Source organism: Mandrillus leucophaeus, unplaced genomic scaffold, assembly GCF_000951045.1.
Source record: "Mandrillus leucophaeus isolate KB7577 unplaced genomic scaffold, Mleu.le_1.0 Scaffold515, whole genome shotgun sequence".
NCBI lineage: Eukaryota > Metazoa > Chordata > Mammalia > Primates > Cercopithecidae > Mandrillus > Mandrillus leucophaeus.
The window spans coordinates 1,351,184-1,374,775 of record NW_012105531.1 but is presented as its reverse complement, the minus strand read 5'-3'; the positions used below and the strand labels follow the sequence as shown (position 1 = coordinate 1,374,775).

The 23,592-nt window shown below is 34.7% G+C and overlaps 1 protein-coding gene across 3 annotated transcripts in view; it reads left to right on the top strand.

The window, feature by feature from the left end:
• XRCC4 (X-ray repair complementing defective repair in Chinese hamster cells 4) overlaps positions 1 to 23,592 on the top strand; it is a 301,541-nt gene that overhangs the window by 158,785 nt on the left and 119,164 nt on the right. The window lies entirely within an intron of this gene.

Sequence of the window (23,592 nt, the reverse complement as noted above, 5' to 3'; positions counted from 1 at the left end):
AAAAAAAAAAAAAAAAAAATTCGCCAGGTATGGTGGTGCGCACCTGTAGTCCCAGCTACTTAGAAGGCTAAGGCAGAAGAATCACTTGAACCTGGGAGGCGGAGTTTGCGGTAAGCTGAGATCACACCACTGCACTCCAGCCTGGGTGACAGAGCAAGACTTCATCTAAAAAAAAAAAAGAAAAGAATTCTAGCTATCAACAATAATCACCGAGTAATATACAGCACAGTTATTTACAGCACTGTGGAGATCTAGGGTTTAGTTTTAGTTCTACCAATACCTTTGCTCACGAATAAAGGCATTTTATATGGACATCTCTAAATCTCACTTTTTTAATCTGTGAAATTTAAGGAGAATATTAGGTAATCTGCAAAATTCTATCAGCTCTACATTTACAGTTTTCTAGCACATTTAAGGCCTACCTTTTGCTTTATAACGAGGTCAAGAAAGTCTACAATGTGCCAGGAGGTAAGTGTGTAATGCTGTCTGATGAAAGTATATTCCTGAGTTTTCCTCCACCTATTGCCATCCCAGTAATTTTGAAAGGAATCATATAAGTGGCTTACGGCTGAAATCACAAGCTTTATCTTTTTCCATCTGATTTTTCATAATATGCATTCTTAGTTATTTACTTATTTATTCATTCATTTATTCACTCACTCACTTATTTAATTTTAGACATGAGGCCTCACTATATTGCCCAGGCTGGAGTGCAGTGGCTAGTCACAGTAAAATCATACTATAGTACAGCCTTGAACTCCTGGGTTCAGCGATCCTCCCACTTAACCTCCATACTACAGATGTACTCTATTGTACCCAGCTTCTGTCTGATTTTTGAGAGGTCCTATGGTATTCGATAATTCTCCTTAACAGGAAGGATAATCTAGAAATGTAATCAAAGGGAAACTTAGACTGGTTATGAAATTATCTAGCTTGAGATAGAATATTTCTCCTTTGTCACAGGATAATGTATGATTTACCTTATTTGTATTGCTAAGGGTTTGAGGGGACTATACTATATTAATCTCAGGCTTTGGAGTCTGACTTCACTAAAGATATGTGATTTGACATTCAAAAAATATTTAAGTCTTAGTTGTCTCAATTATAAAATAGAGACTATAGATTTAAAGAGGTTTAACTTAATCCTCTTTAAATAGATATATTTGTATATGATGTATAATGTATATTATTAAATATGCATATAATTTAATATGGTATCTATCACATACTTAATAAACATTAGCTTCTATAGCATTAATATTAATATTATTTTTATTGATGGTGGCATTGGTAATGGTAAAAAGTAACACTGTTGGCTGGGCATGGTTGGTTCACACCTATAATCCCAGCATTTGGAAGTCCAAGGCAGGTGAATCATTTGAGCCCAGTAGTTTGAGACCAGCCTAGGCCACATGATGAAAACCCATCTCTACAAAAAATACAAAAATTAGCTGGGCATGGTGGCATGTTCCTGTAGTCCCAGCTACTTGGGAGGCTGAGGAGGGAAGATCACTTGAGCCCAAGAGGCAGAGGTTGCAGTGAGCCAAGATGACACCACTATACTCCAGCCTGGGTGACAGAGCAAGACCCTGTCTTAAGAAAGAAAGAAAATAAATAAAGTACCACTGTTCTCAGGGATGCAAGGATGTTTCAACATATGCAAATCAATGAATGTGGTATGTTATAGCAACAAAAAATGACCAAAAATCATAATCACTTCAATAGATGCCAAAAAAAGCATTTAATAAAATTCAGTATCTTTTCATAATTAAAAAAATCTCAACAAACTAGGTATAGAAGGAATATACCTTAATATGACAAAGGTCATGTATGACAGACCCACAGCTAGTATCATACTGAATGGGAAAAAACTGAAAAGTCTTTTCTCTAAGATCTGGAACAAAAAAGGATGCCTACTTTTATGACTTTTATTCACAATGTTTATTCCTGGAGAGGGAGTCCTAGACAGAGCAATTAGGCAAGGGAAAGAAATTAAGGGCATTCAGTTTGGAAAGGAAGAAGTTAAATTAGCCTTGTTTGCAGCAGATATGATTTTATATTTAGAAAAACTTGTAGATTCCACCAAAAAACTATTAGAACGGATAAATTCAGGAAAGTTGCAAGATACATAATCAACATACAAAAATCAGTAATATATTTATATGTTAACAGTGAAGGATCTAAAAAAGAAACTATGAAAGGAATTCCATTTAAGAGAGCTACAAATAAAATAAAATGCTAGGAATAAACCTAACCAAAGAAGTGAAAGATTTCTGCAATGAGAATTATAAAACATTGATGAAAGAAATTAAAGGGTCCACAAAAAAAAAAAGGAAAGATAATCCATGTTCATGGCTTGCGAGAATCAGTATTGTTAAAATGGCCATAGACCCAAAGCAATCTACAGATTCAATGCAATCCTTATCAAAATACCGATGACATTATTCACAGAAATAGAAAAAATCATCCTAAAATTTATGTGGAACCACAAAAGACTATCATAGCCAAAGGAATCCTGAGCAAAAAGAATAAAACTGGAGACATCACATTACCTGACTTCAAATTATACTACAAAATTGTAGTAACCAAAAGAGCATGGTACTGCCTCATAAAAACAGACACATAAGCTACTGGAACAGAATAGAGTACCCTCAGAAATAAATCCATGCATTTACAGTGAACACATTTTTGAAAAGGTCACCAAGAACATACATGGGGAAAAGGACAGTCTGCTGCTGGGAAAATTGGATATCCATATGCAGAAGAATGAAACTAGAACCCTATATCTCACCATATACGAAAATCAAATCAACATGGTTTAGAGACTTAAATGTAAGATCTCAAACTATGAAACTACTAGAAGAAAACATTGAGGGGGTGATTCAGGACATTTTTCTGGGCAAAGATTATTTGGGTAAGACCTCAAAAGCTCAGGCAACCACAGTAAAAATGGACAAATGGAATCACATCATACTAAAAAGCTTCTGCACAGCAAAGGAAAAAAAATCAACAAAGTGAAGAGAACAACCCACAGAATGGGATCAAATATTTACAAATTACCCAACAGGGGACAAATAACCAGAATATATAAGGAGCTCAAACAACTCAATAGGTGAAAAAAAAATTCTGTTTTAAAAACAGGTAAAAGATCTGAATAGCAATTTCTCAAAATAAGACATACAAATGGCCAAAGGTATATGGAATGATGCTCATCATCACTAATCATTAGAAAAATGCAAATCAAAACTACAATGAGATATCATCTCACCCCAGTTAAAATGCCTTTTCTCGAAAAGGCAATAACTGATGTTGGTGAGGATGTGAAGAAAGAAGAACCCTTGTGTAATCTTGGTGGGAATGTAAATTAGCACAGCCTCTATGTGAGAACAATATGGATGTTCCTCAAAAAACTAAAGTAGAACTACCTTACAATCCAGCAATCTCACTTCTGGGTGTATATCTAAAAGAAAAGAAATCAGTATATCTAAGTGATATCTTTATTCTCATGTTTATTGCAGCACTGTTCACAATGGCCAACATATGTATCCAACCTAAGTGTCCATCAATAAGTGAATAAAGAAAATGTGGTACATGTGCACAATAGGATATTATACAGCCATAAAAAAGAATGAAATCCTGTCATTTGCAATAGCATGGATGGAACTAGAGGATGTTATATTAAGTGAAATAAGCCAGGCACAGAAAGACAAATACTACATGTTCTCACTCATATGTGGGAGCTTAAAAAATTGCAAATCAAAGAGCTCACTGAGATAGAGAGTAGAATGATGGCTACCGGAGTCTGGGAAGTATAATGTAAAGGGGGTGATAAAGAGGGGACTAGGGTAGGGTTAAGCAGTTCAAAAATACAACTAAATAGGAGAAATAAGATCTAATGTTCAGTAGTACAACAGAGCAACTGTAGTTAGTAATGTACTGTATATTTCAACATAAAAGGGTGGAATAAGAATGTTTCTCACACAAAGAAGCGATAAATGTTTGAAATCATGGATATCCTTATTACCCTGATTTGATCATTACACATTGTGTAATGTGTAATGACATGTACCCCATAAATATGTACAACCTTATGTATCCATAACAAAATAATTTTTTAAATTACCTATATTACTATTTTATATAAATTTTCAAAAAAGTATTTAAAGAAAATATGGTGATAGTATTCATTCCAGTAATTAAATATTTTAAAAATATTCTTGGAATTAATCTTATTTGAAATCGATAATGGTATTATGAAAATAACATGAATTAGCACAGTGCAGCCTTGAACTCCTGGGTTCAGCGATCCTCCCACCTAACCCTCCCCACTACAAATGCACTCTATCATGCCCAGCTTCTTCTATCTGATTTTTGAGAGGCCTTATGGTATTGAATAATTCTGCCTGTCAGGAAGGATAATCTAGAAATGTAATCAAAGGGAAACTTATGATGGTTATGAAGTCATCTGGTCTGAGCTAGAACATTTCTCTTATGTCACAGGGTAACATATGTATGTTTTACCTTATTACCTACTAGCGGCAGTCCTCAGAAAATGAGATCTTGCCTCCTTAATGAATGCTTTTGGTTTTGGGAAAAGATCTGTCAGGCTTCAGAGAAATGTTTTTGGGAGAAATAATGAGCCTTCACACCCCTTGTGTTTTCAAAATTTGGACGAAGCTGCTGTATTCTAATTATTTTAGTGTTTATCTGGGTCAGTAGATGTTATTAAATGCATACAAAGCTCTATCCTGAGCGAATTCTCTAGCTTGCAGCCTAATTTTAAATAAGACAAAAATAAATATTAAAGAATGAGATCAAAAATATATAGTAATAAGCACTAATAATTACCAAGACACACAAAGTAATAATTCATATATGTAACTAAATGGAGAACTGTATTTATGTAAGAGATTTTTCTGATGATGACATCTGGTCTTTCTCAGAATCATTTTATTTAAATAAGTTGACATTACTTAGCCTAGTTTTTCATACTTCAAAAAATCTCTTCTTAAAAACTTTTACATTTTTGGTGACAATGATTTAATTTTTTTTGTTACTGACAAACCCGAAGGCCATTTAGCTAAAAGAAAAGGACTCAATCTTACTTCTTTTATGAAAAATAAAATGATTCCGAGATAGCTGCTAGAAGACTACAAATGGGTGATAAGTTTCAGGCAGCTCCTAAGTAGGCTGGTATCTCTTTAGAAAAGATGTTTAATTCCTGTTCACGCTAGACTGTGCCATTAATAATTAAATGCCTAATGAATCTGTTCTCACAGAATTTTAAATTTTGCTGGGGAGAATAGAAATAATTGCAGTGTAGAAGAAAATAGTGTGCTAGAAAGTATCTAATTGATTTATTTACTCTAACATTTGTTAAATGCCTATTAGGTGTTGGGCCTGATGTCTGTCTCCAAGGATGCCACATTGAATAAGATATTGTCTCTGCCTTTTAATAGTTCACTCTCTAGTTAAGGGGAAAAAAAAAAATCTAAACAATTAGTTGGAGTGTAAAGTAGGAAATGTTAACATGTTGCTTTGTCATAGATGGTATCAATATATGTTAAATATATTTATGTTATAAGGTTATATAAATGTTAATGAATGAATGTTTAACTGCTTCATAGAAAGTGCAGTGGAGAAAAGGAGGAAGATATGACTCTTCACCTATGATTTACAGAGTACGTTATGCTGCAACTATATATTAAGGAGTGAGCGGGAGAGCTAAAGTGAGCAGATCAAGAGGGCAGCACAGGACATTCCAGGTAGAGAGAATAACATATGCAAAGGCATGAAGATATTTTTCTTTTTGATTTAAAGTAAAATAATAGTGTTGGGGCCGGCCTAGTGACTCATGCCTGTAATCCCAGCACTTTGAGAGGCTGAGGTGAGTGGATCACCTGAGGTCAGTAGTTCGAGACCAGCCTAGCCAACATGGTGAAACCCCGTTTCTACTAAAAATACTAAAATTAGCCGGGCGTGATGGCGGGTGCCTATAATCCCAGCTAATTGGGAGGCTGAGGCAGGAGAATCGCTTGAACCTAGAAGGTGGAGGTTACAGTGAGCCAAAATCACGCCATTGCACTCCAGCCTGGGGGACAAGAGCAATACTTTGTCTCAAAAAAAAAAGAAAAAGAAAAAAAAAAGAATACTGTTGGTTGTAGTGATGCATATCTGTAATCCCAGCACTTTGGGAAGCTGAGGCAGGAGGATTGATTGAGTCCAGGAGTTCAAGACCAGCCTGGACAACATAGTGAGGCCCTGGCTCTACAGGGGAAAAAAACAAAAACACTGAGTGTGGTAGCATGCACCTGTAGTCCCAGCTACTCAGGAGGCTAAGGCAGGAGGCTCACTTGAGCCCAGGAGTTCAAGGCTGCAGCGAGCCATGATCTTGCCACTGCACTTCAGGCTGGGTGACAGAGTGAGACCCAGACTCCATAAATGAATGAATGAATGTAAAATAATAGGACATATTCAAGTAAGGGGGAGAGGCTGTGTTACTGATTTAGAGTTTGTGTGGCAGAGTGACAAGAAACGAGCTGGATAGAAAGCTTCAGAGAATTAAATTGACATTTTAGAAAGATGACTCTGACTGGAGTGTGGAGAATGTCTAGAGAAAGAAAACCAAAAATGCAGAGATAAATGTAAAGGGGTATTGGATCCAAACAAGAGAGAAGTGATGACCTGAACTAAAACAGTGTCCTCAGAAATAGAGAGAGGGGAGAGCTGAGAACTATGTGGCGATAGAATTGACAGAACTTAATTATTTGCTAATTATTACGAATGGGGGCATTCTGACTTTTAGGTTTCTACTTTGATAGTAAAGATAGTAATCAACACTAATGATGTAAAATGCTTACATATTGAACTTTTACTTTGGGGACACACACACAAAAAAATGTCCAGGAAACACTTGGAACTCTGTATCCAGGGTTACAAAACACACAAAGGTAGATTCTATATTCTTGTGTGTACATGATAGCTGAAATTGTGCAAGTGAGTGAGATCACGAGGAAAAGCCAGTACCATGGTATATTGGGAGCTCTAAAACTTACCCACTAAGACCAGTGTCAGGAAGAAGAAAGATTGCATTTGAGGGGTTTCTAAGGTAACCCAAGTATTTTCACAAGTATGTGAAAACCAGTGTTTATATTTAATTGACATCTTGCGAATGTCCCGCTGGACTTTGTAAAAGTGATTCATTCACTGACTTAAAAATTCAAGGCCAGGCACGATGGCTCATGCCTGAAATCCCAGCACTTTGCGAGGCAAAGGCAGGCGGATTACTTGAGGTCAGGAGTTTGAGACCAGCCTGGCCAACATGGCAAAACTCTGTTTCTACTAAAAATGCAAAAATTGGCCAGGCGTGGTGGCACACACCTGTAATTCCAGCTACATGAAGTAGGAGGCTGAGGCACAAGAATTGCTTGAACCCAGGTGGTGGAGGTTGCAGTGAGCCTAGATCACACCAATGCACTCCAGCCAGGGCAACAAAGTAAGACTAAGTCTCAAAAAAAAAAAAAAAAAAAAAAAAAATCAGTAATATGAAGTAAATAAAAGAAGAAAATAAAAATTTTAGTTGTAAGATTTTTAAGTTAATGTGCACTTATTAACTCATTGCAGCCATATTAGTGATTTATATTGAATTTCAAGAAGCACGACATAATTTTACACAAATCTATCTTTTTGTGTAATGAATATAATATACAAGTGAATTAATTCTGTTAAATAAAATAGTACTTCCCTACTGTCAGTTCACTGATCCTTTTTTTCTTCTCATTTCAGGAAAAAAGTATACCTTTAAAAAGTGTCATATACTCTAGATAAGAAAGTTCAAAACTTCTTACTGAGACCCACAGTAAGAATATATTTCACCTTTCAATCAAGTACTGTTGATCCTTGTACAATGCGGGGTTTAGAGGTGCTTACTTCCCATACAGTCAGAATACCACATAGAACTTTTGACTTACCCAAATCTTTACTAATAGCCTCACCAATAACATAAACAGTCGTTTAACACATATTTTGTGTTTTATGTATTAAATACTATTATATATTCTAACAATAAAGTAAACTCGAGAGAAGGAAATGTTATTAAGAAAATCATAAGGAAGAGAAAATATATTTACTATTCATTAAGTGGAAGTGAATTCTCAAAAAGGTCTTCACCCTGGCATTCCCGTTGAGTTGGCTGAGGAAGAGTGGGAGGAGGAGGAAGAGGAGGAGGAGGAAGAGAAGGAGGAGGAAGGGTTGGTCTTTCTGTCTCAGGGTGGCAGATCCTGAAGAAGTGGAAGAGAAGGAAGGGGAAGCAGGAGAGGCAGGCAAATTCAGTGTAACTTTTATTTTTTAAAAAAATTTGCGTATAAATGGATCCTCACAGTTCAAATCCATGTTGCCCAAGGGTCACTCGTATACACGTTGTGTGTGTGTGTGCGTGTGTGTGTGTGTAAGCTGACACAAACCTTGCATGAAACACTACTCACCCTTGTTTGTTCCTGTGCTCAATACTTTTAATCTCCTTAATCTCTTTCAGTGTTTTGCTTCATGGATAGTTATTCTATTTCTCACTTTTACTAACTGTATGAGATTGTAAATATGAAGTTCCAAGATTATAAGCATGCACAATTCTCCTTTATCTTAAAACAAATAAACAAGAAATATTTATCTCTTGCTCTACTTATTTCATTTTCATTTTATTTTATTATTATTTTTTTGGCACAAGGTCTCACTTTGTTGCCCAGGCTGGAAAGTCGTGGTGTGATCATAGTTCACTGCAGCCTTACTCCTGGACTCAAGTGATCCTCCTACCTCAGCCTCCCAAGTAGCTGTTGGGCCTACAGCTGTGCGCCACCATGCCCAGTTTCTTCTTATTTTAAAAATTATGATTGAATCTAACCTTCATTTAACTCCAAATTTCTAACGTATATATAATCAACACTTGCTACTTTAACCTTCCCGTCACTGAGGCCCCTTTTCCTACACTTACTCCCTTAGCAATCCCATCCAAAATCAATTTCCTTGGTAATAGCTAGCACTTGTATAACAACTAATGTGCCAAGCTAACTGCTTTACAATTGTTAATATAGTTTACTCACAACAAAAATATGAGGTAGGTTCTGTTTTTATCCACAGTGAGATTAAGTAGTTTGCTCAAGATTACACAGATGGTAAGCAGGGCAAGTAGGATTCAAAACCAGGTATCATATATAACCAACTCTTAAACTAAATTTCTATAACACCACATTGCTATTTAGATTTTCAATTATGATATCTTTCTCTCATCTTGTTTTTTTTTCTCTCTCGATGTGTCATTTGTGTTCAAAATTAAATTTTTCTATAAAGACTGGAATAATAGTCTAGAAGTAACGGTAGTTAGTAAATATTCTTCTATATGCTTGTATTACTTCAAGGGATGAGGATAATGTTTTAACGGAAGTGATGCCATCAAGTTGGTTTCACAATGATGAAGAAGGTGAGTGAACACTTCAGGAAAAATGAAAATATATTCAGGGGTGTATGAGTTTGCTAAGGCTGCCATAACAAAATACTGCGGACTGAGGACTTACCAACAAATTTATTTTCTCACATCTTTGGAGAAGTGGAAGAAGAAGATGTTGGTCTTTTTGGTTTCTCCTGAGACCTCTCTTCTTGACTTGCACATGGCTACCTTCTTCTCTGTACATGCACTTCCCTGGTGTTTCTTCCTCTTCTAATAAAGACATCGCACTCACTGGGCTAGGGCCCACCTCCTTGACCTAACTTAACATTATCTACCTATTTTAAGGACTTATTTCCAAAGACAGTCATATTCTCAGGTGTGCTGGAGATTTAGGACTTAAGAATCTCGGGGGAACGCAATTCAGTCTTTTAAAAGAAATATCTTACCAACAGAAAAGGTAGTCTACAGCATGCAGTTACCCTGGAAAGGATCATGGATCAGTTTAGTGAGAATGAGAGCTAGGAAAGAGACACCAGAAGGGAGGGTATTGATCCTGAAACCAGTGTCAGCTGGATAAAGGAAGCAAGAGATTGGAAAATTGGAAGCACATTTTAATGTTATGGAGAAGGGAAGGACAAAACAGGAAGGTGTGTGTTAGGTTTGTTGACCTACCCAGCATTCCTAATTACAAGCAGAAAGTTGATGTGCATGCAGGGTTCTGCAAAACTTAGAATCCCTGCTGCATGCCTGTCACTGAGAAAGATTAAATTAATAGAGAATGGAGGAAGTGATATTGGAGATGTGGCAGATGAAGGCACGCTCTTAGAGCATATCTTTCAAAAACAATGTGCAAAGTTAAAAATGTTTTTGGAATTGAAGTGGTGTAACTAATTTAAAATATATTTTTCTATTATTTCAAGGATTGTACTATTATATAATGGTATATATAATAGAAAAGGAAATATAACTCTCCTCATTATGTACTAGAAGTATTAGTGATTTCTTCTTTATGGGTCACATTTTCCCGTTATTTCATATGTCAGTAATTTTTTGTTATATACTAGACATTCTGATTTCTATGTTGTAGGATTTTGTTGTCTTTCGTTAAAGAGCATTGACTTTTGTTCTGGGAGACAATTTATTGGAAAGTCAGCTTGCTCTGTTTTCTTCTTTTCTGTAAGCTCAATTAGAGTGGGTCTAGACCTTTTAGGGGTGTCACGTGAGTGCTTAGCATTTTCAGTGAAGTTCTGCATCTCTTAGTGTGTGACATCTGGATTTCTGTTCAAATCACAGCTCATGGTTCTTCAGTTAGCTATTTTCTGCCAGGTCTTCAGCCTTGCTTTGTGCATGTGCAGCTTAATATGCATCCAATGACTTATGATAACTCCTTTTGGGGCTCGTTTTTTGTGTAGTTAATGCTTTCCCACCGCTTTGCCTTATAAATTCCAGCTATTTCAACAGCACCAAGCTCTACTTTGTGCCTCTTTAGTTGAATGAGGTCATTGTGGTCTGCCTGGGCTCCACCTACATCCCCGTGTTGAGGTCTGGAAAGTACAGCAGGTAGAAAGACAGAGTGGTCCTAGGGCTCACCTCTTGTATTTCTCTTCTTTCAGGAAGCACAGTCCTGCACAAACTGTTGTCCAATGTGGAAAACCAGTAATTTCTTCTTGAGAAATTGAAAACATCTTTAACATAAGTTTGGCATAGAATTAAATTCAACTTCTTAGAAATTGGTTTTTGCTGAAATCAATTTTATATATTTCATACTTTAAATAACACTACTGTTTTGAAGTTAAATATGCATATATATTACAACATATAAAAGATAAATCACACTAGCTTGGAATAATAATGTAAACCACTTTGTAAAAACCCCATCCTGAGAAGGAGCAGCATGTTAAAATCACTTGTGTTGAGAAAAGTGTTCTGAGAATGGTTCTATTAAGGAAAGTTTGTTTTCTTAGCTTTTGATGTCCTCGGGTAACAAAATCAACATTCTTCTGTGTTTAATGAAATAAGTTGTAAAAAAGCAACAGGTGTTTTGGTAATAAAAAAAAAAACTATTCAGGGCTTAAATCATTAGAGTACCCTGTTTTCTTTATTACAATTAATGAAACAAGAGATTTTGAAATTAATCTGTTGCTGTGTAGACTTAGAGGAGTCTAGGAAGTGAGTTATATGACCTTATTGACCTTTGGTCCTATCGTGTTTAATGTAATTACCCACAATTAATAGATTTTTAAATAATTTATTGTCTGAAAATATAAACAAAATAGAAATATGTAGCTACTAGAAACCTAGGAATATAATTGTTATTGTCATAGAAATGCATGAATAAATATAAAATAAAGGAAAAATTAGACAGATTGCTTTTTGAATAATTGCATAAGATTTTTTGGCTGAAAATTAATAGATGTTAAAATGTGCCAGTTTATTTAGATTTCCAATAAAAATGTTCATTTGATATCTGTATTTAAAAGTTATTATTTACCTAAAAGCAACTATGTATAGTGTAAATAATTGTTTGGAAGACATTTGAAAATATCTTATTTGATCAGGGAGGATAATACAGATTAACTTTAGAAAAGGTTCAGTAAAAATGTATTTCTCGATCTGTTCTCTTTCCCCCACTTTTCCCACTCCCACCTCCATCTGTCCTTTTAATACCTCTCTCTTAATCTCCTCTACTTCCCTCTGCAACAGTCACATTACCTACAAGAAATTGATTATTGTCTATTGAATACTCATTCTTGAAGGTCACTGTTTCTTTCATCCTTGTTATTCTATGGATAAAAAATCTCTCAAATTATTTATGGAAGTTTCTTTCAAGTTAATTTTTTTCTATCATTGTCCTTTTTTCTATTAGGCATAATATTTTTCACTTTTACTTACAGCATTTATATTTTTTATTTTCCAACTGATATACCAATATGGATATAGATATCTATGTCTATCTATATATCTATTCATCTGTCTGAGCAGTAACAAAAATACAGACTTTTTCTTTCTTCTTCTGTACTTTTCCAGCTGTGTTATGTTAACCTCCCTTGTGTAACTGTATTCCTTGGCTAAGATATCTGGTAACCATTATTTACAAATAATATACTCCTTTGTACAAGACTAGAATATTCTCCACAGGGACATTTTAAATGCCAACTCCAGTTAAATGTGTGAGGCTTTGAATTCAGTGTTGGCCTTATAATGAAAATTACAGACTTTTTTAAAAAGAAGTTATGTTTATAGATTAACAAATCTGGCAAAATTTTAGTCTGTCACTTTGTCCACATTTAATTAGAAAAAGCTTTGTGTCTTTTATATTCTACTTACATAATCTTCAGTATTTTCCTTGGTGCTATTTTTATTAAAACAGTAATTTTTGGGGCACCTAATACGACCAAGCAACATGATGAATCATGTTTCTAAATGTCATTTTATTATGGAAGAATTAGAAATTTTAAAATGTGAGCATACATGAAGCATTTACCTCATTGGAAAGATGTTTCTTATTTAGATATTCTTTTCTCATTTTTTTCCATTTTATACAAAATGATAATACTACAAAATTATCAATCCTTTAAAGTAACAGTTTGTGCATTTTAACTTATAAGATAAATGCATTTTGCACAAAAGCACATTTTATGAATTTCAGATAGTAAGATAGATAACTTTATGAGGCATACTATGATTTGATGTCCCCACTTCCAGTTTCATAAGATTAAAATACCTTATGAGATTGAAATATGGACTTCCTATCTGTTTATAAATCTTAGTGGAGTGACATACACACGTTAACCTTTTTTAACTGTATTTGCCTTCTTTGATTGTGTTTGCTAGGTAAATACAGATTTTAGAAAGGGAAGATAAAATATTTTAAAATAGTTTTGCTGATTGCCTGCAATTCTGCTTAGCAAATTTAGTTCTACAAGCAATGGATTTAATCAAACCTGACAGGAGTTAATACCAGTTGGAAAAACTTATGAACAAGTATGCGTAATTCTAAGGATTTGGGGCTGTTGACAAGAAAATCATAAACACTATTTAGGTAGCCAACCAAGTAAGATGATGATGCCTTCATCCATATCTTACAGCAGGGATCCTCAATCCCCAAGCAGCAGACCAGTTCTGGTTCGTGGCCTGTTAGGAACTGGGCCGCACAGCAGTAGGTGAGAAGTCATCCAGGGAGAATTACCACCTGAGCTCCACCTCTTGTCAGATCACTGGCAAAATCATCCCGCCAACCTCACCCGGTCCATGGAAAAATTGTCTTCCAAGAAACCCCATTCTTGGTGCCATAAAGGTTGGGGACTGTTGTCTTAGATGAAGGAAAACAATAAAAAATTAATTGGGAACTCTCAAGAAATCTGACCAAGGAAGCATCAGAGGAACTGATATGTCATCCACAGAAGATTAAGATGATTACATCTTAATCTTCAACTTCAGTTAAGCTAGTAAGCTTAACTTACTAGCAGGTTGCAGCTTTCTGTATTGATGATATATTTTAGATAATTGAAAACCTTGAGTGATTTCTTTCTGAATACAGTTTTTTAGACAATTAGTATTATCTAAAATTGTATAATTGTAGAAGTAAGCTGACCAGGAAAAGAATGACATTTTAAAAAATACTTTAGGGAATTTTATTTTTGTTTTGAAGGCAATAGAAAAGGATCTGACTTGATCAGAGTTGCATTTTTAGAAAAATTCTCCTAGATGTTTTAATGAGAATTAATTTTATCTGCTTGGCCATGTATAAACTATAGCAGTAATCTAAGAAACTGTGGAAGTATTGGAGATGCAGATAATTATTAGACACACCTAAGAACTTTTTATGTGATACTGATTAGATTTGCATGATGAAGTTTTGAAAGGCATCAAGACTGATTCCATATTTGGGGCATGACAAGTTTTGTGGACAATGACATTAAGAAAGCTTTGACCTGAACACGTTACTGAGACAGCATGCTCAAAATAAGGAGTTCACACATTGCTAATAATCATTGCTAACTGTAATTTGAAGATAGCTAAACAGTCTTCATAAATATAAGATTTCATTAAAAATACATTTATAATAAACCATGATAAATTTACCAGTTATTATTCTTGTCAAATTGATGTTCAAAGTAACTTTAGCTTTTAATTGTCTAATTTTGAGTACCAATAACCAAAGGATATACAAATTAGTCATTTAAAAAATAAAAGCCTTATGAGATTTTTGTTGAAAATTTTGAAAAATCATAAATAACATGAAGTGGTACAACATAAAGAAAACATGTGTATGTTTGGAAATGAAAATTCTATTTGGGCAATGCTTTTTGACCCAATACTACTAACTTAAAAGTGCTTCAAAATGGTCTAAAAGTGCAAAATGGTCTAAAATGGTCTAAATGGTCTTCAAAATGGTCTAAAAGTCTGTCTTACCAAATCTGGATAATATAATCATTTTTAAAATGCATCATAAGGTAAATTACAGAATCAGGGATTTTTTATACCAGAAGTAACCACTTAGTCTAATTTTTCCCCGCCTAATTTTACAGATTTAAAAATAAACCTTTACAGAATTGTTATGTGGCCTGCCCATAGTTATAAAGACAATGACTCACAGACTCAAGTTTGGAATTCTTCTAAAGTATTTTATTAATTCAATATAAACATTTTCTTAGTTATTTGACCATTTAGTGTGGAATGTTTCTTATTCCTTCTAAATGAAAGTGTTGCCTAATCCCATTCTGTTTTAAAGCTAGTTAGGACATGTCTAGTGTTGCAAATCTGGAAATCTCTTTTTTGAAAATCATTTCACAGTTTTCAAGGAATGCCGCTGAAATTTAGCCTTCTAGTTTCCTTTTCATAGAACAACTACAAACTGGCCAAATTATATCACAGAGGCATCAACCTTGTTGTAAAGGAGTTTAAAGAAGTGCATATAGAATGTTTTGTCCTAATGTATCAAAATTATTCCAGATTTTTCTGTGATTAAGCATGCATTGGCAAAATGAAGTGGAAAGATTTATCATTGTCAAATAAATTCAGTTAAGTTCCTCTTCCTACCCCTGTTAATGATCAAAGAGAGAGAGTCTGTTATATATAACACTGTTCTTATCGACCAAATTAACCAGATAATCAATCATGCTAATAATTCACTCTGCCAATTTTATCAGATTTTGATTTTGACTTACTAGTCAGGCTAGTGATCTTGTCCTAGTTCTAACCAGGTAATGTAGAGTCACTGCAGGTAATATGCTAGTAATATATTATTTTTTAAAAAATCCTGAAAGATTTCCTATACCATTTCTTTTACAAAGGTTTTATATTTTATTTATTTTGTCCAATTTTTAAATTTATCCTAGTTCAATGAAAACCTCTCTAAGCTTTGTAAAAAGTCTAAGTTTTATTAACAGTTGAGTAAAATAAAAAACAACAAAAATTTCAAAAATCCTTAGAAATCTCTATGAAGAAATCACTAACAAACGTCTTAGGTTGACAGAAGTCAACCTATGAAAACAATGAAGCTTTTGTGTTGACTCCAAACATTTCATGACATAGGTAGCTGTTGAAAGCTGAGAAATTTTAGTTTTGTTTTCTGGAAACTTACTAACCATTTAAAGTGCTTTCAGAGATTTGTTATTTTTAACTTCAAAATGATATAAATTGAAGGTTTAATGTTGCTCTTTCATAAATTGCTTTTTCCCACTAATGTTTTTCTTTTCTTAATGTTAACTGGAACTAGCACCAGCAGGCATAAATAATCAATAATATGGTATTTCACACAGATGCAAAATAACTTGTAAGTTATTTATTATTAGGTTCCATTAGTATTTAAGAATTTATAGCCATCGATGAATATTGATTGAGAAATTACTTAGTGTTACACACCATTCTAATCTGTCTTATCAGTGAATAAGACAAACTTAGTCCCTGCCTTCATGGAGCTTATAAATATTAGATACATTATTGCAAGTTTGATCAAATCTAAGGATGTTTGAGGGCTACCCAAAAGTTCTACCCAAAAAGGTGATTGTATAGTTTCAATTCAGATTTGCTGTTTGAGTTTATTCTGAAACATCCTGAAACCTAATTCTGAAGCCAAGGCTTTTATTAAATCAGTTTGCTCAGAGTGAGCTAGCCCTTTAATTTTCTCTTTTGGAAAATGTACTTCAGAGCCATCTGATTGTAAGCATTATGCTTTCAAAAAAAAAAGCATCTATATAAGAAGAAAAGCAATGTAAGAAATCAAGTTATAATAGATATTTGACAATGGAAAAGAAAAATCGAAGGTTCACAGATTAATTTGGGAAATGTAGTAAACAGCTGGAAATCTGTGCCTACCTTAGAACTATTAAATTAGTTCCTTTTTAATTGCTTGTGTGGCTTATGGCTGTCTTACAAATAGTTGTGTCTTTCCGTCCTACTTAATTATAAACTTTTTGAATGCATGCTGGTAGTATCTTCTGGATAGTGCCACAGTTCCAGAGTTTTTTCAAGGAATGCATCTGAAATTTACCTTAATATTTGCCTCTGCATAGAATAGTTCATAAAACACTCAATAAATATTGGTTGAATGAGTGGAGGAATAAATGAATTCTTAAGGTCTGAAGAAGTGAATTCCTTTGGTTGTAAAGTTTTAAGAAACAATTTAAAAAAATTAAACATTGAGGCTGGGCGCAGTGGTTCACGCCTGTAATCCCAGCACTTTGGGAGGCCAGGGCGGGTGGATCACGAGGTCAAGAGATCGAGACCATCCTAGCCAACATGGTGAAACCCCATCTCTACTAAAAATACAAAAATTAGCCGGTTGTGGTGGCGGGCGCCTGTAGTCCCAGCTACTCAGGAGGCTGAGGCAGGAGAGTGGCTTGAACCCGGGAGGCAGAGCTTACAGTGAGCAGAGATGGTGCCACTGCACTGCAGCCTGAGCGACAGAGCGAGACTCCGTCTCAAAAATAAATAAATAAATAAATAAATAAAATTTTAAAAAATAAACATTGAAATGTTTTGTAGGCATAGAACAATAAATATCTAATATAATCAACTTACTATTTTTTATGCTGCAGATACTTCTGGGGTCTGTGGTTTATCCTTAGTGGCCCACTCTGCCTCTGACATTGAGAGTATTGGATTTCCAAAGATGACCTTTTGAGTTACCCCAATGTCAGTAGGTATTTGTCATTAAGTCTGACTTCTAGCTGTACTGGCTGAGAGAGGAGCCTGACATTTGGGAAAGTATATGTACACAGATTCAAACACATACATTCTTAAGTGTTTGGTGTTATGTTAATAATCAGTTTATTTGGTGATTGCTAATTCATAGATTACACCATTGACTTGTCTTGTAAGATGGTCGTCAGTTCTTCAGGTTAGATTGTGAAAACTGAGTAGCAACTGATTACAGATTTGAAAATGGGCATTTGATAAATGGCATGAAAAAATAAGGTTTGCTTGTTTGGTCAGATTAGAAATTTACTGCCTCAAGACAGGTCACTTTAAGATACTGCCTATTGAAGTATGGTGTGATAGACCTTATCTCAGCCTCTTTTCTTGATTATCTTTGTACTTGTCAGCAAGACAAACTACAGAGGCACAAGATAGCCTGAGGCATAGGTTGGTTGTTTTCTCTTGGGAAAGGAAGAATATGTGTTTTGAAGTTTCAGATTCAGTTAGGGTTGTATTTTAAGGTTTGGATTTTGTGCTTTTTTTCTCTTAATATTTTATATCTTTAGAAATGAAACAATGACTTATTGATTCTAAATATTTTATAAACACTTGTGAAATGAATAAATAGATAAAACAGCCAAAAGCAGTCATAGTAGACTGAGTACTCTGTGTTCATAATAGATGCTGGCTCTGTGACAATTGGAATATTTTGAATTAGGAAAACTGGTATTTATCTTACTTTTTTTATATCTGTGAAAAGATATAGTAGATAACCTAAATGAATATTAATTTGGTCTTTTGTTAACAACATACTGTTTTAAAAATAATACCTTAATGATGATATTGGATATTTCTGATACTTTTTTATTCAAAAATGTTTGTAAATATTTTTTATTTACATTTTACATTGTACATTTTTATTTACTCTATTTTGTCATCTCAGAAATTATGGTTTATATACATTTTCTCAGCTGAGAAACTTAGAAATTCTGTAATATACCCAAGGTAAATGCAGAACTGGAGACCCAAACCCAGGCATTCTTACTCCATTTTACCCTACATCTCATCTGGAGGTTTATAAGTAAGTTTTTGATTAAACAATAAGATGCACATTTGAAAATAAGAGATCCAGTCTTCATATTTCTCTTGTATAAAACTACTGAGTAATATGTTAGGGTTTAGCATGAGGCATGGGTTCCAGCTATAGGGTATTCATAATTTAATTGGAGAAACAAGAGATAAACATAAAAAGAGAGTAACAATGTAAGATTGTATGTATAAGATGAGTGATTCAAACTGTAAGTCCTACAGAGACAGGAAAGATTTCTGTGGATTGGGACTACTAGACGAGGATGACTAGAATGAGCTGGGCTGTGCTAGAAGGACGCACATAGATAAGCCAGTAAAGGAGTAGAGGGCATTCCAAACAGGGGAAGTACAGAACAAAAATAAAGGTATTGTTACCCGGCAGCCCTTGGTATAGCTTACATACATGGTAGAAGATTTGTGGGAGGTGTGGTTACAAAGGCAGGTGAGGGGTCACATTGTAGAAGGATTTGAATGCAGGGCTAAGATCTTAGGACTTCATTTTGTAGGCAATGGGAAACCACTCGTGGTTGGTTGGTTGGTTTGTCTGGACATGGCATTTGCAAATAGTACACATTTTTTTTTTTTTCATGGTCAAGACACCTGAAGATTAGAGCCTGCTTCCTTCTATAAGCTACATCGCCACAACTGTGAATAACATGCTTCAGGACATTGAGGGGTGTGTGTGTGTGTGTGTGTGTGTGTGTGTATTTGAAGGGGTTAGAGATGGGCATATCTGTGTGGCGGGGAAAGGGGAAGAGAGGTGGCAATCTTCATTCAAGTATTATAGACTCTTTCTGTGTGTCAAGCTATATATATCATATGAAAAGAAAAACATCTATAAACATGAGATAATAATGAGCACCTTATAGAAACAAATTATAAACCTGAAAAGTGATTTGTAAAAATATTGAGATTTGAAGATTTCCTGGTCAGAAGCTGAAGTTTACCAGGTAATTTAACTTAGGGGATTCAGCCAAATTCCCGGCAGCTTAGCCAACAGTGTCATTTCATTCTGACATTGAGAGTACCCAGGGAAGCTAACTCCCTGTCTTTCTCATGTCCGAACTACTGTTGCCAAGATCCTGCAGTTCGTCTGTCAGATGAGAAGAAGTGTGGCTTTTTGTGGAGCCACCTTTCACAATAACAGGGCTTGTGAAAAGAGTCCCCATTTTCGAGATGCAGTGAACCTAACAACAACTTGAAATTCGTCCCACGGCTATACCAATCAGTATTCCAGCTGTAGTAAGTTAATTGGCAATGGTTTTTTATTTTGTTTTGTTTTGTTTTTGTTTTTTCTCCTTTTGTCTTCTTTAAAAAAAATAAATCCTGGAAATGGTGAAAGACATGGTGTCATGACAAAAAAAAAAATGATGACAATATTAAAAACAGAATTCTGGAGGTGGAATCTTAAGAAAAAAACCTCCCCAGTCAATATTGAATCCATACTTTTCTGCCTGAATTTGAAAACTTGCAAGCTGATTTAACTATCTCTCTGCCTTCTTAATCCTTCCATTTCTTTTCTGCTGCCCATATTTATCCTGTCTCATTTTCTGCACCTTTCATGCATGCTGTTACAAGGCCACACTCCTCTTCATTACCCTTTGAACATTTGCCATTTTTTCCAATTCTGTTCAAGTTCTCTCTCATATCTAAAATGAATACATATAACCTAATATACTTAATATGAATTGATTTTTTTAACAATGAGATACCAGACTTGAAAGTGAAAACTTGAATTATTGCACTTGAATGTATATGTAAGGTGATGAATATTATAGACATTTTTGAACTCCTATCTGTGACCTCCTATTGATATAGTTCGGATCCCTTCTGTTATATATGAAATAGCATTGCTCATTTGGAGACTCACAGTCATTGTTCAAGGGAGGTAATGTCAGAACAGAATTGTAGTATTTAGCATCAAGACCCAAAGACAATGAAAAGACCAAACATTATCACAATTGGAGGAAAAAGGCAGGATGAGTTGAAATTTGAAAAATGTAGGCCAGGCGCGCTGGCTCACACCTGTAATCCCAGCACTTTGGGAGGCCGAGGTGGGTGGATCACTTGAGCTCAGTAGTTCAAGACCAGCCTGGCCAACATGATGAAACCCTGTCTCTACTAAAAATACAAAAATTAGCCAGGCATGGCGGCAGACTCCTGTAATCCCAGCTACTCGGGAGGCTGAGGCAGGAGAATTGTTTGAACCCGGGAGGCGGAGGTTGCAGTAAGCCGAGATCAAACCATTGCACTCCAGCCTGGGCGAAAAGAGTAAAACTCCATCTCAAAAAAAATAAAAATAAATAAGAAAAGAAAAAAATTTTGAAAAATATTCGAGATGAGCAATTTAATACTTAGGTGCCAAGTATTGGAGTAGTGCCTTTTTATCCTGGTTTCAGGGTGAAGAGAGAAGGACAGAATGGATTGCTTTTGCCTTTTTTTTAAGGCTAGATGGGTATTGAAACTTCATTGTAAAGAAATATTTGAAGTAAGAGCATCTATTACGATATGGTCTGCTATTACATTTATGTGAAAAACTGAGGGGAACACTGTTCCCATGGTGCAAACACAAACCAAAAAAGATGTATTCCATTTAAACTGTAACTAAGCTTATACAGCTAGCCGTTTTTCTTCATGCCAATTTTATAGAAAGGTTACAGTGTAATTATCAAGAGGAATGCATCATAATGTGGTGAACTGGCCAGGAGTACTTGGTCACACACAACTTCAGTTTATTTGTGGTTTAATAATGATAGTCACCAAGAAGTTTGAAGTATGAGAACATTAGCTACTTCTCCCACAATTTTGTTTCAAGGCAATTAATAAAATTCTCAAATCAAATTTTGCCACACATACAATTATTAACTATTTACTTGCAAGTAAGCACAAAATAATTCATGAACCTGTCCTATAAGTTTGAAAAAAAATTGCAAGCTCTCTGTCCTTTTAGGTTTCCCAGTCACTACCTCATAGAAAATGTTCATTTTTGACAAATAAAAAGTTTCCTGAACAACCACAGTTGTTCAGGGTTCATAGCTGGACACAGAACCATTTAAAAATTTAGTGGAAGATTATCTCTAGGTGTAAATAGGCCTCATGAGATTTTTACACCTTGTCTGTAAAATGATGGGCAGTATTTCTAATATATTTTAGCCAGTCTGTATAACACTGGTACTTTTAATTCACTCATGAAAATCCATATGCAATGTTAATCAAGTTAGTTTACATGCTTTGTTTTTATCAATAGGCATACATTTTGTCATTCTGTATACTTATTAGTAAGTCATCAGTTATTGATTGAAATATGAATAACAAAAGGACCTGGAGTGACCCCCTTAGGAGTACAGATTTCTGATCCCATCAGCCTGCTCCTGGCTGGTGCATTCCGGATTAGATGCTAGAAACATCTTGGTTATAGTCCACCCTCACTAACATACCTTTAGTAACATTGGATTTTAAAGTAAGTTGCAGACATTGTAACACATGATGTAATCACTTCCCACATACGGTATCCTTTTTGGTTGCCAATTTGTAAGACATCATTTGGAGTTCTGAAATGAATGGCAAAACTTTTCACTAATTATATTTTTAAAATTTTTGCCTTGTATTTTAATTTAAACTTAATATTCTTTTTTCCTAGATATCTGCTGTGACATTAAATATAATCTTTATCCAGTTTATACATCTGTAATTGAAATGTCCTCTACCTCTAAGAGTTTTCCTAGTTTTGTTCATAGACAAGCATATACTTGTACTTTCATTAGTCATCTCTTAGCTTAATAGCATTGGGAAATCTTTCAGCTTGAATGTATTTAAAAAAAAAAAAACCACTTCCTTTTTAATTTACCCTTATCTATTCCCAATACATTTTTAGAGGCTAATAAAAAAATGTCCTAAAACTTAAACAGCTTTGGGAAGTAAACTATGCTTTGATGGGCTTTCACTTAATATTTGATCAAAGAATAGTTTACCCACTAGGAAAACATACTTTTTAATTGTCATAATGATGAAATATAAGAACAAAGGCTGTGTGATTTGGGAAAGTCACTTAACCTCTCTGAAGCCTTGTTTTCCTTAAAAATAAAATGAAGATAGTAATAATAAGTACTTTATGAAGTAATTTTAAGGATTAACAAGGCAATACATGGAAAACCCATAGCAAAGGGCCCAAAACATAAGATCTGGAAATTAATAGTTATAATAGAAAAAAAAAAGGAGAGGAATTTCAGTAGAATGTTCAACAGTGTCCATGTTGTCTCAGAGAGATCAAGTAAAGCATGAACTACACAGAGTGAGAACTCAACATGCAAGCTTTTCTGCCAGAATGTAATATATGTGTACCTGAAAAACCACTCATGCTGCAAAATTACACAGTAAAAATAACGGGCTTAAGGGAGAAAAAATTAAACTTTGGGCACACTATTCAAAATCGACTCAGTTTCTCCCATTCTGTAGCAATTTACCCATCTGACAAAGGGCTGGTATCCAGAATCTACACTGAACTTAAACAAATTTACAGGGGGAAAAAAAAAAAAACAACCCCATCAAAAAGTGGCCAAAGGATATGAACAGACACTTCTCAAAACAAGACATTTATGTGGCCAACAAACATATGAAAAAAAGCTCATCATCACTCGCCATCAGAGAAATACAAATCAAAACCACAGTGAGATACCATCTCACGCAAGTTAGAATGACGATCATTAAAAAGTCAATAAACGACAGATGCTGGAGAGTATGTGGAGAAATAGGAATGCTTTTACACTGTTGGTGGGAGTGTAACTTAGTTCAATCATTGTGGAAGACAGTGTGGTGATTCCTTAAGGATCTAGAACCAGAAATAGCATTTGACCCAGCAATCCCATTACTGGGTATATCCCCAAAGGATTATAAATCATTCTGCTATAAAGAAACATGCACAC